The sequence below is a fragment of the Diabrotica virgifera genome, chromosome 8 (assembly GCF_917563875.1).
Source record: "Diabrotica virgifera virgifera chromosome 8, PGI_DIABVI_V3a".
In the NCBI taxonomy this organism is placed as follows: domain Eukaryota; kingdom Metazoa; phylum Arthropoda; class Insecta; order Coleoptera; family Chrysomelidae; genus Diabrotica; species Diabrotica virgifera.
In genome coordinates, this window is record NC_065450.1 from 172,320,457 (window position 1) to 172,335,971 (window position 15,515).

At 33.2% G+C, this 15,515-nt stretch overlaps 1 protein-coding gene across 1 annotated transcript in view; it reads left to right on the forward strand.

The window, feature by feature from the left end:
• Positions 1-4,584: 4,584 nt before the first annotated feature.
• LOC114338515 (macrophage mannose receptor 1-like) overlaps positions 4,585-15,515 on the forward strand; it is a 251,803-nt gene continuing 240,872 nt past the window's right edge. Inside the window, exon 1 of the mRNA XM_050658802.1 lies at positions 4,585-4,658. The gene's annotated coding sequence lies outside the window, so the exon portion shown is untranslated. The remainder of the gene's footprint in view (positions 4,659-15,515) is intronic.

Sequence of the window (15,515 nt, forward strand, 5' to 3'; positions counted from 1 at the left end):
ATTTACTCTGTGCGGAGTATGAAGGGAACCATTATCGTTGGAACTTTACCGCGCTGAGCAGATGGGACGTGAATTGTAAATTGTAGAATTCCCTCATCTTCCTTAGTCTCAGCATCCGTATGGCTTGCAAATTGTAGAAGCCTCGGAGGTGTAACCAGAGAAGGTTCCCATTTTTTTCATTCTGGTGGGGTGTAGAATAGCATTATGTTGTTTTATAATATGCCATTAGAGTGAAAACTTAGACTTTTTAATTATGTTAATGTTTATATTACTGAATAGACAATTGAATTACCTGTCAAATGAGCTATCACACGATCCCTATTTTTATTTAAAAAAATCATCGAAGACGTCATCACGCCCAGATGGGTTACGTCATTAGTATGATATATATGCCAAAAAGTCGGAATTTAAAAATAAAAATTGACCTGTTTCAGGATTCTTTTCCAAAATCGTCCATTCTCGAGAAAATGAATTTATTCCAACCTTTACATGCTCACTGTATAGTATTTTGATACAGTTTTGGCGATGCCATTAAAGTTTCGGCCCAAACAATATTTCGGAGTAACTTGGAAATTTCCTTTGTAGCGTATACGTATTATAAATAAAATATTAACAAAAAGAAACAGTTGAAATGTGCAAACAATTTAATTCAGAAAATGTATGTATAATGTATGATCTATACAGATGGGTCAAAATCAGTAAACTGTACAACAAGTGCTTACTTTGTACCAAAAATAAATTTAAAAAAAGTATTTACTCTAAATAATCAATCCAGCATCTTTTCCGCCGAAGCATTTGTGCTATATTATATAAAGCTCTTGAATGGTGTTGTGAGAAACAATGGAACAAAATTGTTGTGTGCAGTGATTCACTATCAGTATTAAATGCATTACAAAACTTTAGAGTCACAATTAACAGCAATATACAGGGTGTAACGAAAATACAGGTCATAAATTTAATCACATATTGTGGGACCAAAAATAGTTTGATTGAACCTAACTTACCTTAGTACAAATGTGCATATAAAAAAAGTTACAACCCTTTGAAGTTACAAAATGAAAATCGATTTTTTCCAAAATATCGAAAACTATTAAAGATTTTTTATTGAAAATGGACATATGGAATTCTTATGATAGTAGCATCTTAAGAAAAAATTATAGTGAAATTTGGACACCCCATAAAAATTTTATGGGGGTTTAGTTCCTTTAAACCCTCCCAAACTTTTGTGTACGATCCAATTAAATTATTATTGTATGACCATTACTTAAACACAATATTTTTAAAACTTTTTTGGCTCTTAGTACTTTTTCGAAAAGTCAGTTTTTATCGAGATATTTTGAATATTTGTCAAATCCACCACATATTTGTATATGGTTAAGTACGATTATGGAGACTTGGTAGTACAGTGGAACCTCGATAACTCGGATTAATCGGGACCGCGGCCGATCCGGGTTATCGAAAATCCGGGTTAGCCGGAGAATATAGTAAAAATTAATAAATAACCTCCATTACAATTACAAAAACATGAAACACATATGCACAGTACACATCTAAATTACGTATAGTTGTATAGAGTGTAGAGTTTTGTTCATTTCTTGGTAAAAAACTCAGTCATACTGTAGAGATGTACCGACACCATAATATGGTAGGTCTGGATCCTGCGTACAAAAAAAAATTGATAAATAGCAAGCTGAAAATTTGTTATTAGCTTAAGGGTGTCTAGTCGGACAAACATTAATATATGGGAACACTGGAACAGGGGAAGTTTTAACTGTGGAACAGGTTAAAAATTTGGAACGGTCAGACCACGAAAACGGCACATGTATTTTTTCCGACAGAACAGACTTAAACTCTCCGAACAGAGATTAAACTCTCATGCAAAAATCAGACTGCTATTTATCACCAAATTGGCGTTTTAATGAGTGGAACATGTAGAATATGTCAAATGACAGGAATTATGACAGGTGATAAATAGCAGTCTGATTTTTGCATGAGAGTTTAATCTCTGTTCGGAGAGTTTATGTCTGTTCTGTCGGACAAAACAAATGTGCCATTTTCGTGTTCTGAGCGTTCCAAATTTTTGACCTGTTCCACAATTAAAACTGCCCCTGTTCCAGTGTTCTCATATATCAAAGTTTATCCGACTAGACACCCTTAAGCTATTAATAAATTTTTAGCTTGCTATTAATCAACTTTTTTTTCATACGCGGGATCCAGACCTATGGTAGCATAATATCATATTATGATGCTGCAATAAATTTATTTTAAAGATTCGTCTTTATCAATCCTACTTAATGTTTCTAGTTTCTTTTCCATTGTCACTGCAACATTTTTACGTTTTGTTACCATTATGTAGACAAAGCAAACACAATCTGAAGCACGATTACATTACAGAACGGAAGTGATTAATAGGCTGTACTACACACAATACAAGAATTTTTAAATAGTCACGTCTTTTTTAAACAATGCTAAGACAGTTTGACATAAATAAAGAAAAAGGAATACAGACAGGTGTCTGTTCTTTCCGATAAGCTGAGACGGTCGCTCTGGCTGCCGCCGTGTGCATGAATCATTTTTACTATTGTACTTATGTGTTCAAATTACACAAATACACATTATCTCTGAAATATTATTTGGCCTACATACATTTTTATTTGATAAAATTGTTAAATTGTTTATTTGTTAAATTTTTGTCTGATGAAAATCGGTCCGGGTTAGCCGGACTTCCGGGTTATCGGGGGCCGACTTATCGGGGTTCCACTGTAATATGAAAAATTATGTATGATTTACATTTTTAGGTATATTTCTAACCGTATTAAAAAAGAAGCCATATCTCGATAATAGGTGCTTCTCGAAAAAATACAAAGAGGCAAAAAAGTTTTAAAAATAGTATGTTTAACTAATAGTGTCGCAGTAATAGTTTAATTGGAGCGTACACAAACATTTGGGGGGTTTAAAGGAACAAAACCCCCATACAATTTTTATGTAAACATATTAAAAAAGAAGCCGCAACTCGATAAAAACTGCCTTATTGAAAAAATATTAAGAGCCAAAAATGTTTTAAAAATAATGAATTGAAATAAAGGTACCACAATAATTTTTTAATTGGAACGTACAGAAAAGTTTGGGGGGGTTTAAGGGAACAAAACCCCCATAAAATTTTTATGGGGAGCACAAATTTCACTATAATTTTTCTTTAAGATGCTCCTGCCATAAGAATGCCACATATCCATTTTCAATAAAAATCTCTAATAGTTTTCGATATATTCGAAAAAATCGATTTTCATTTTGTAACTTCAAAGGGCTATAACTTTTTTTATGTGCATATTTGTACTAAGGTAAGTTAGGTTCATTCGAACTATTTTTGGTCCCAGAATATGTGATTTAATTTATGACCTGTATTTTTGTTACACCCTGTATTTATATTAAAAATATTGCAACAATTACTAAAATTATCAGCTTCAACATATAGTGTTAAATTTGTGTGGGTTAAGGGACATTCAGACATATTAGGTAATAGTATTGCGGATTCAATAGCTAAAAATCCACTAAAGTACCCTCAAATATTGATTGAAGAACTTAACACATGTGATCTTTTTGCATACGTTAAACAGCATATTAAATGTAAATGTGATAGACGTTGGATTCAGTTCGGTGAAAGTACAGGCACTAATTTGTTTAAATTACAACCAACAGTAGCTGTTAACCAATTTTACAAAGTTGTTGTACTAAGTAGAAATACAGTGTCGACCATCCTAAGATTAAAAGTAGATCATGGATGTTTCCCGAAGCATCTACATAAAATCGGAGTTCTCCCAACAGGCAGATGTGACTGTGGAACTAGCATAGCTAATCTAAATCATATATTTTTAACTGTCCCTTAAATCTCAATGCAAGTATGTGGCTGCTACAAGAATTGCTGAAAGCAGGTTTAAGTACTCCCCTAGACTTAAATGTGCTATTAAGTGTGGATAACATTAAAATTTTTAAACTAATTATGACATTTCTTCAAAAAATTAAATTAAAAGTGTGAATGTAAAACTAATCGTTTGAACGAATAGGTATTTCTTTTGTATTGTGTAATGTATGAATGAGATATTTACTGTAATTAATTATATTATTTTGTAACCTATGTATGTTTTTAGTTCTTACCGTAGTGAAAAAGAAAAAAAAATAATATAGTTGTATTTATTAACATAGTACGTAGGCATTGTTATTTGTAAGCTTTATTTTTTTATTTTTTATTTTTAAGTGTATACTGGACAATTTTATACTTATGAACGAATAATAATTGTATAATAATATGTAGTTACGTGGCTAAAGGTTCTGAACCAAGGCCAGAATAAAATATAAAAAAAAAAATGTATGTAATATAATAATGTATAAGCATTAGGTCATTAAAGCAATATAATTAAGAAACTCTTGCTGGATACAATCGCTATATGGTTAATTGAAACTCGTTAACTCGAATAAAAAAAAATTACAATGCAAATACACATTCTCGTTGCTACGTTTACTTAAAATAACATTTCAATACATCGTTATAATGTTCTATTTTAATATTAAATGTCACTCAACGATTACCCCAGCCATCCAGCGGACAGTGTGTTACAATATTTACTACAGACTACAGAGTACTAGAACGGTACTAGCTTAAGGTAAAGTTCCATTGTATCTATATTATATACCCTGTAGTGCGATGTCACATTATTACTCTGGGTAATTAGCAAAATACAAGGAAAAGATATTTACCAGCAATTTTATTGCTGGAATCGAATCTTATGATTGTACATATTAATAAAATAGGTATGCAAAGTCCGCAGATAGTGTGCTACTTTTTTATAAACAAAATGGCACCTCCAAATCGTGTTTATTTCAATAATTATTGCTCTATAATTCCAAAGATTTTAACTTTACAGCAAAAACACCCACATAAAAAGTCACCGTAATTAAATTCTGCATTGAGACAAGTTTTTCACGATTTACTTCGACGAAAATTTTCTTTGAAAAAATGCGGGTTTTTCCAACAAAATCTTTAATTATCAACTAAAATTTTACGTAAGTAATTATTTATGAATAATTAAATAACTTAGTGACATAAAGCCCTTTAATTATAGATTATATTCGCAGAAGCCGATGGAAATTGAGTGAACAGTTTAGCAACAATTAAATTGTTAATTAATAATTTACGGTCGCTATAATAAGCATAATTATTATGATACATAAGAATAACTACGATTTTTGTATAAAATGGCACTATACCTATCTAATGTACTTTACAGAATTGAAATTGGGTTCTTTAAGCGGCCTCAGGAATATTTCAAAATGACAAACAATTCTTTGGCTGATAAACAAATAGAACATCTCAGAAACTATTAAATTAAATTAAATAATGAAAACAGTATTGAAAAGTAAGCAGCAGGACGCTTCTTTTAAAAGAAAAACCGTTTAATTGTGATAAGTGATTTCTGAGATAAAACCGGTCAAAATTGGCCAGCATGTACGGCGAAGATATAAACAACAGGATGGTAATTTTTAAACCATCACCTTTTCGGTCCTCTTTCTCCACACAAATTTTCATATCTTTAAAAGACTCATAACATATATTATAATAATAAAAACTATCGGTATTACGAATGAAAAATATCAAAAATACCAAAATTTCAATCAAAAATTAGGTTGGAAAAAATGGAATCTCAAAGTTCAAAATCGGTTTACATATATTGCATTTTCTCGGCTTCCCATGGAGCGATCTTCTTCATTTTTTTTGTTTCCAGTAGGGCCACTTAACTAACCCATTATTAAATATCAAAGTTGCTTTTGTTTTGTTATAATAAATTTATTTGTTTATTATGACAAAATTTTTTTATGTGTTTAAACAAGGCTTTATTGACAAGTTTTATAAGGCTTTCAAATGAGACGATTTCTATTTTAAACGTTGACAAGTACTACAATTGTGGTAAGTTTATCTAAAAAATGTCTACAACTGAAAAAATATGTAGCTTAATTTTTCTACAAATAAATTAATTTATTATAACAAAACAAAAGCAACTTTGACATTTAATAATGCGTTAGTTAGATGGCTCTACTCAAGTTACTTGGAAACAAAAAAAAAATGAAGAAAATTTCTCCATGGGAAGCCGAGAAAATGTATTTTTTAAACGTATACCGGTTTTGAACTTAATACCGATAGTTTTTATTATTATGATATATTATGTTATGAGCCTTTTAAAAATATGAAACTTTGTGTGCAGAAAAAAACGGAAATTAAAAGGTGACGGTTTAAAAATTACCATCCTATTGTTTATATAAAATTTAACGTGAAGTAAAAACACTCCCTGGTGTAATTGGTATATTTTAATAATAATTTAAAAAAAAAATTAAACATCCAAAAGATGTTTAGATGTTTAGAACGTTTTCGGACTTATCAGTCCATCATCAGTGAACTCCCTGTCCTTGCTAAATAGCCACAATTCCAAACTCTGGTTTTATTTAGCAAGGGCAGGGAGTTCACTGATGATGGACTGATAAGTCCGAAAACGTTCTCAACGTAATCCTTTTGGATTTAAAAAGAAATTAAATTTTTATTAAAATATACCAATTGCACCAGGGAATGTTTTACTTCACGTTAAATTTTATTTAACTAGATGGTATACAGCCAACCGTTGGGTATTATCCCGTTTTATTTATTGTTTATATCTTCACTGTACATGCCGGTCAACTTTGACCGGTTGTATATCAGGAACCACTTATCGTAATGAAACGTGTTATTTTTTTAAAAGAAGTATCCTGCCGCGATCTTTCCCATACCGTTTCCTTTTTTTAGTTTTATTGCTATTTGTTTATAAGCCAAAAAACTGTTTATAATTTTAAAATATGCCTGAGGCCGCTTAAATAGTCCAATTTAAATTCTGTTAAATACATTAGATAGGTATGATAACTTTTTATACAAAAATCTTAGTTGTTCTTATGTATCATGATTATTATTATGGTTATTGTAGCCATCGTAAATTGTTAGTTAACAATTTAATTGTTTCCAAACTGTTTATTCAATTTCCATCGGCTTCTGGAAATATAATCTACATCAAAAGGACTTTTATGTCACCAAGTGATTTACTTATTGATAAATAATAAGTACTTACCTAAAATTTTAGTTGAAAATTAAAGATTTTGTTGGAAAAACCCGAATTTTCCGAGGAATATTTTCGTTGAAGTAAATCGGGAAAAACATGTCTCTAGGCAGAATTTTTACGATGAATTATCATTTGGGTGTTTTTGGTGTAAGGTTATAATCTTTGGAATTATATGGAAATAATTGAAAAAAACACGATTTGGGGGCGCCATTTTGTTTATAAAAAAAGTAGCACACTATCTGCGGACTTTGCATACATATATTATTAATACATACAATCATAAGATTCGATTCCACGAATAAAATTGCTGGTAAATAACTTTTCCCAAAAGTGGCCTATTCTCCGATAATCGGCCCAGACTATATGCGTTTTGACAAGATGCGGTGACAACGCATCCGTTTCCAACGCAACCGGGCCGATCTGTCACACTTTGCGTTTAGTCTGCTGCAGTTTGTAAGCGCGTCACGATATCTCAAAAATTTTTGAATAATAGATTGTTAGCAATTTCTGTATTGGAAGCGTATAAAATCTTGTCAAAACCAGTGAATCGCCAGCATTGGGTTTATCTGTTTTTTTTTTTCAACGCTATCCAATGGAGAATTTTCAGAGGTTTTTCGAAAAGATTCGTCTTTATAAGGAGAAATTTTTTTAATATTACCGGATATCAATAAAATCTTTTGACGAGTTGGTGGAAATCTTACGACCTCATATGAAAGACCATGTTTCCTGAAACAGAATGATCATTACTGGCCATTTAGGATCAGCTTATCTTTTTCTTTAAGTGCCATCTTTGCGGTGGAGGTCGGCAATCATCATAGCTATTCGTATTTTAGACACGGCTGCTCTGAAAAGTTCATTTGATGTACATCCGTACCACTATCTCAGGTTGCACAGTCACGATATTCTGCGTCTCTCTATGCTTCTCTTTCCTTGAATCTTTCCCTGCATAATCAATTGGAGCAAGATGTTTCTCTTAATATGTCCGAGATATTCCAATTTTCTTGTTTTGATGGTATTTAGGATTTCCATTTCTTTATTAATCTTTCTCAGAACCTCTTTGTTTGTGACGTGTTCTGTCCACGATATTTTCAGAATTCTTCTATACACCCACAGCTCGAATGATTCTAGTTTTTTCATTGATGCAGCATTTAAGGTCCAAGCTTCCAGTCCATAAAATAAAGTCGAGAAAACGTAGCAATTCCACCCGACAACCTTCAGATTTGTTTAAAGGGGACATTTTTGAATACGAATCCACAAAGAAACCGAATCAGATATTTTTTCAAACGGGAACGGTCTCACCCCATTGACTAAATGGGTTTTGCAGTATCAGGACCTTCCACTATTATAATAGTGTTCTCTGCCTATCGTAGATTAGTCGACCATCTTCTATTACATTTTGGATTATTTTCTATGAAGGAATTGGTAGTAAATTGAGATCTTTGAAGAAGCATCATAAAGAAGTAATATCAGTGGATGGACGGATAGATCCTTACTCGAAATATATTAGTACGTTTGTGATACCTTTCGAACTACCTTGCCATTGAAGTCGCCGATTACCGTAAATATTTTATGTGGTGTAAGTAAATTGAGGATTTCTTGGATCTGATGGCAGAATTGTTCCACGTCTGATTCGCTACCGTATAATCGACAAAGTAAATATTATGAGCAATCTTTCTATACCAAGACACCAGATTTCAGAAATTTCTTTTAAATACTTTAGATTGTTGGCTGTATATTTAGATAATATGTATGGTACATTCCATATCAAATCACTCAGGCAAAAACTTTTGGATTCCTATGATTTTTCTGAAACTTGGTGTATAGCTTCTACGAGACTTAAAAATAAGATATTTAAGGTCAAAATGTCTTCTTCTTTTTTTTTTCAAAATGTTATTTTATGCGATTTTACAGTGATTTGTTGTTTATTTAAACAAATTTGCATTTTCTATCGTAAAAAATCAATGGAACAAATAATATATTAACCTTTTGTGACTAACATTGGGTCCGTAAGACGGACCACTAAGAGTTGTTACGATTATATCTAAATTGTTCGTTATGAATCTTCGCCGCCATTAGTAGCTGCCTGATTCAGGTGCCTGTTTTTAGTGTAGAAGTTTGAGTCTTTAGTGTCAAGTGATTATGCAATTATCGGCAATTTTATATAAAAATGTTTCTCAGGGAGCGATTTTGGACGTGACATATTCGACGAAAAAAATATTTATATTAATGGTAGGGGAGCAAAGTATGCTAAATGTGCAGTCACTCGAGCGCTTTGGGGACCTATTGGGTTGTGAAGATTAGGTCCTAAAACCAAAAAAAGTTAAGTAAAGTTTTCCATTTTAGTGGGCGCTTGCCATTTTTTAATTTAATTTTCCATTTCCAACAATCGTTTTTTCCGATTATAACGCCATCTATCCATAATTCGAAAGAATGTTTCGAATAAAAGTTACTTATTTTTACGTAAAGAATCAAAATCTGCAATAAAAAATGAGGGCTCCTATTTAAGATTTTAAAGTAACCCCCCACCCCACATCTATGGGGGGTCGTGTTTGGTACCATTGGATAGATTTTTCAAAAATATTGAATAAGTGTATTTTTCAGTTTTTCGATCCGATGTTAATTTCGCGAAGTATCGCGGGATTAGTATTTAAAATATTAAATTTACCCCCACCCCTCTCCGTGGGAAGTCGTGTTTGGTATCATTCGATAGATTTTTAAAAAATATTGGGCACATATTTTTTAGTTTTTCGATATGTCGTTCATTTCGCGAAATATTCGCTTTTTTCTTGTGAGACTTTGGGACTCACCCATTTCCTTACGCCCGGCTCAAATTGTCAGATTTTTGAAATATACACTCTTTTGCATGTACTTAACTTACCTTATCTTAATCTGACAATTTCGAGTTTTTTTAAGGATAGATTTTTTTTTTCAGGCCCCCCTTAACGAACTCCCCTGTGTTAAGAGCCAATATATGGGAGAGGTACATCTGCAGGGTACCAGGTTTCTCCCATATGCTAATCTGACGCGCTCGAGTAACTGCAAAAATCCCCGCTTGGGCTCCCCTACCATAACGAAACAACATGCGAACAAAAAATGCTGATAATTTAGTAACCCAATTGCCAGAAGTAATAGGTGAAGCTAGGTACAAAAATATGGCAGTGGAAAAATGGAGCTTGTTTTTCACAAATGAGATGTTGTATAATTGTTTTTATTTTATTTGGTATTTTGTTAATATTTAAGAGGCTTAATGAATTAAAAATAGGTATCAATCTTGTTTAATTTCACTCCTTCAAGGAGTAAACACAACCCTACACTTGAAAGTGTGTCAATGAAAACATTTTTTTATGTCGGTCTCTGAGAGGTATGGTAGCTTTAATGTTTCCAAAACCTATGTTAGTTGCGGAAGATTAATAGAGTAGACTCAAAAATGTCATTATATGGCAATAAAACAAGTTATTTTGATTCAAACAACTTTTTGATCAAATTTTATAGTGCAAAAAACATTAAAATACCGTTTTTTACATTTTACTCCATTTCCAAAATACGTCACAATCGATTTGGCTGAAAATTTTCCCAAAGATAGCCAAAACATAGGACTTTAAGTGTTTAAAAGGATTTGAATTATATTACAACACAAAAAAAGTTACATGCAATAATATCAGACTCAAAAGTATATTAGCCCAGTCGGGATAGCATTTGACGTTGCATGCCGAGTTTCCCGAAATTTTATTTTTTTAAACTTTAGTGGGGTCAATAGTAGCACAAATTTAAAATCGCGAATGAATTCCTCCGTTACGTTAGCCGCCATCATGGTTTTAAAGGAGAACCGTTTTTGCTCAATATCTTCGCCATTTTTAACTTTTCGACAAAAATGGTAACAACTGAAATTTTTCTAAACAAATCGTATTTAAAATTATTACAATTTTTTTTAACAATTTTTGTCGTGAGGTCAATATTTTCCGAATTAATTGTACTTGCAGTAGATACCTATATTTTTGACTATGATATTGCATGTAACTTTTTTAATATTGTAATATAATTCAAATCCTTCTAACCGCTTAAAGTCCTAGGTTTTGGCTATCTGTGGGCAAGGTTTTAGCCAAATCGAATATGATGTATTTTGAGAATGGAGGAAAATGTAAAAAACGGTATTTTAACGTTTTCTACACTATAAAATTTGTTCAAAATATTGAGTCATATAATGACATTTTTAAGTCCCTTCTATTTAAACTATTATGTTTTCCATTGATAATAACTTTACGATAGAAATTGAAAATTTGTTTAAATAAATACCAAATCACTGTAAAATCGTTTAAAATAACATTTTTAGAAAAAATAAAAGACTTTTTGACCTTATCTTAATATCTTATTTTTAAGTTCTGCAGAAGCTATACACCACGTTTCAAAAAAATCGGAGATCCAAAAGTTTTTTTAATCCAAAATTGAGTGATTTGAAATGGAATCACCCGTATTTATTTGGTCAAATTTGGTTAACAGCCCGCTATTTTATGTATGCAGAAATTCGAAAAATATTATGTTAAATTTACATTTTCGATCTTAGGTACAATATTTCGATACTTATATTCTAGTAAGTTCTGTGCAATTTGTAACATTTCGCAATTTTACTTAGTGAAAATTCAATTGCTGATGAAAATGATTGCTGCAGATAAGAAAATATATCGAGGTAAGTGTAAATAAACTAATAAACTATAAACTATTATTAATCTTAACCCTTAAACACTGACATGCGGTATGTCATGCCTCGCCAAAATATTTTTTTGTAAAACTTGTTTTATAAAAGATTCCTTCGAACACCATCTGTGTACCTTCAAATGATGTGTAATAATTTTACCTCCTCTCAACTGTTGCAGTTTTAGTATGGTATAGTATAGTCTTTCAGCTACGTTCACGTAAAGTTTTCTGGCGGTATCACGTACCGAATGTCAGTGTTTACGTGTCTATAGTTAAAAGCCGTCCATTCAGTATTCAATATTAAAATGGCAGCAAGTTCATCCGGTGGTTCTACTTTCAAGTACTTTTAACAATGTTTTACTATTCGTGACTAAAAAAGAAAACCACAACGACAATATGTTGATGTTTCTTTCCTCTGACCAGATGACAATAAATCATTTAGGTCTGGCGTATACTTTTAACGCCCTTGATGCATTCGTGAGTTGTTGACACAATTGTCTGATATAGTAGGTACTTAATTTATGAGGGTTAAGTTTGTTAAACCGCACAAACGAAAAACAGATGGATACATTCCGTTTTTATTTACATGTGAATTTTGAATGACTAACGTCGTTTCGATTTTGAGAAAAAATAATTAAAAATTAAGAAACAATAAAATTAGCAGAAATAGTAATTATAGCGTAATGCTATATACCCCCTTCCGAGTGACCAAGACGATAGATAATACATAATATATACATATTATACTGAAAATTGAAAAATGAAAAAAAACAATGCAATGTTTATACGAGGAGAAAGAAAAATCACTGAATTCACTATTACTCTACACTTTCTTGATAACCTCCAGTAAATATGGCCTTTCTCTTAGGTCTGCTGTTTGTTTTGTTGGATACTGTCACTTTTTCTGGTTCGTTATGGGTACTTTCGTGAAGCTCATACGCTGGTTTCAATCTGTCTATGGAAATTGTTGTTTTTTTTTTTCATTTACCCGGACGACAAAAGTTTTGTCACCTCGTTTGACTACAGGAAAAGGACCGTGATATGGGTTTTCTAAGTTGCTTTTGATTGTATCACGGCGGATGAAAACGTGAGAGGTGGTTTTCATGTCTTTGAAAATGAAGGTGTTTTTGGATCCATGATGCGACGGTTGCGTAGGACGGAGGTTTTCGAAATGGTTTCGAAGCGTTTTTAGGTAAATGTGAGCACTGTCGTCGGTGTTTCTTCGCGACGAAAACAATAGTTCACCTGGCAAACACAATGGTTCTCCGTACACGAGTTCGGCGGCTGAAGTACCTAAATCTTCTCTCCACGCTGCTCGTATGCCCAGTAACACTGAAGGTAGGCTTTCGGTCCATCGAATGTTTTCATGACATCGTATTGCTGCTTTTAACTGTCCATGAAACCTTTCTACCATACCATTTGCTTGCGGATGAGAGGCGGTTGTCTTTAAATGGGTAGTTCCAGTTAATTTGCAGATTGATTTTAAGAGATCCGATTCGAATTGTCGGCCTTGATCTGTTGTGATGCGCTTGGGAGTGCCGAAATGAGCTATCCAACCAGAAAAAAATGTTCGGGGTACTGTGTCTGCTTCTTGATTAGGCATCGGGCAAGCTTCTGGCCAACGTGTGAAACGGTCGACGCATATTAGACAGTATCTGTTTCCTTCTGAGACCGGCATCACTATAATGTCTATGTGGACATGTTTGAATCGGCTGGAAGGTGGTAGAAAACTTCCAGTAGGTGAAACAATGTGGCGCGATATTTTCGATTTTTGGCACTGTAGACACGCTCGAGCCCATTTCCTCACATCTGATTTAATGGATGGTCAAACATATCGCTGTGTGATCATCTTCACAGAACTGTTGATTTCGGGATGTGCTAGGTTGTGCATAGTGCGAAAAATTGCCATTCGAAGTGGTTTCGGTACAAATGGTCTGGCTGTAGATGTTGATATGTGACAGTACAAACTCACGTTTTGTTCGGAAAAGCGTTTTTTCTTCATTTGCAGTGATGTTTTCTCACTTAAAAAAGTTTGCAGTTCTGGATCAGTTTTTTGTGCGAGAGCTAAGTCCATGATGTCGATAGCTTTCTTGATGCTATCAACTCGAGATAGTGCGTCTGCCACAATATTTGTTAATCCAGAAATGTGCTGAATGTTAGTGCAAAACTGTCCTATATAGTCTAAATATCTAAACTGTCTTGGACTACATTTATCTAACATCTGAGTAAAGGCGAAGGTGATTGGTTTCTAGTCTGTGTATATAGTTATGTCCTTGCCTTCGATCATATGTCTGAAGTGTTTTATGGCTAGATATATAGCTCAGAGTTCGGACATCTTGGTTTTAAAGCACCCTATGTAATGCACAGCTGGCACAGCTGAATGTGGCTGCATTTTTATGTTTGTGCATCACAGTGTTGCCATGCTGTTTTCTATATATTTCTTTCATAATTTCAATCAATGTTAAATATACCTACAAGAATAATAGAATAATAACATTTACTTCTCCATCATTATACTAGGTATAATGATAAATGAGGTGTCAAATTAAAGCTTATAATCCAAGGATAGTACTAAAGGTAAGAAATTAGACCTAGGTTGTCTGTCCGTCTGTCTGTCTGACCGCGAATATAATTCCTCCGTTACTATACCAGGTAGAATGACAAATGAGGTGTCAAATGAAAGCTTATAATCCAAGGATGGTACTGAAGGTGAGAAATTTGACATAGGTTGTCTGTCCGCCTGTCCGTCCGACCGCGAATATAACTCCTCCGTTACTATACCAGGTAGAATGACAAATGAGGTGTCAAATGAAAGCTTATAATACAAGGATCGTACTAAAGGTGAGAAATTTGACCTAGGCTGTCTGTCTGTCCGACCGCGAATATAACTCCTTCGTCACTATACCAGATAGAATGACGAATGAGGTGTCAAATGAAAGCTTATAATACAAGGATGGTACTAAAGATGAGAAGTTTGACATAGGCTGTCTGTCCGTCCGACCGCAAGTTTAACTCATCCGTCACTATACCAGGTAGAATGACAAATGAGGTGTCAACTGAAAGTTTATAATCCAAGGATAGTAGTAAAGGTGAGAAATTAGACCTAGGTTGTCTGTCCGTCTGTCTGTCTGTCCGCGAATATAACTCCTCCGTCACTATACCAGGTCGGACGGACAGGCGGACAGACAGCCTATGTCAAACTTCTCATCTTTAGTACCATCCTTGGATTATAAGCTTTCATTTGACACCTCATTTGTCATTCTACCTGGTACAGTGACGAAGGAATCATATACGCGGTCGGACAGACAGACGGACAGACAGCCTAGGTTAAATTTCTCACCTTAAGTACCATCCTTGGATAAGCTTTCACTTGACACCTCATTTGTCATTCTATCTGGTATAATGACGAAGGAGTTGAGTATGAAAACAGACAGACAAGACGGACGGACGGACAGACGGACGTGGACAATTCAATGTTTTCACATTTTTCAAAATTGGTGTAAACAACAACATAATAAACTTTACTTAATTGGTGTTTCAAAACTACTTAGTTTTAACACATTATGTACACAATATTACAAGGTTTCTAGCAAGTTAAACGTCACAATGATTTAAAATAATCAAGTAAAAACCTATATACACATAACATATTAGAACATACCTAAAATACACAAAATGATACATTTCACA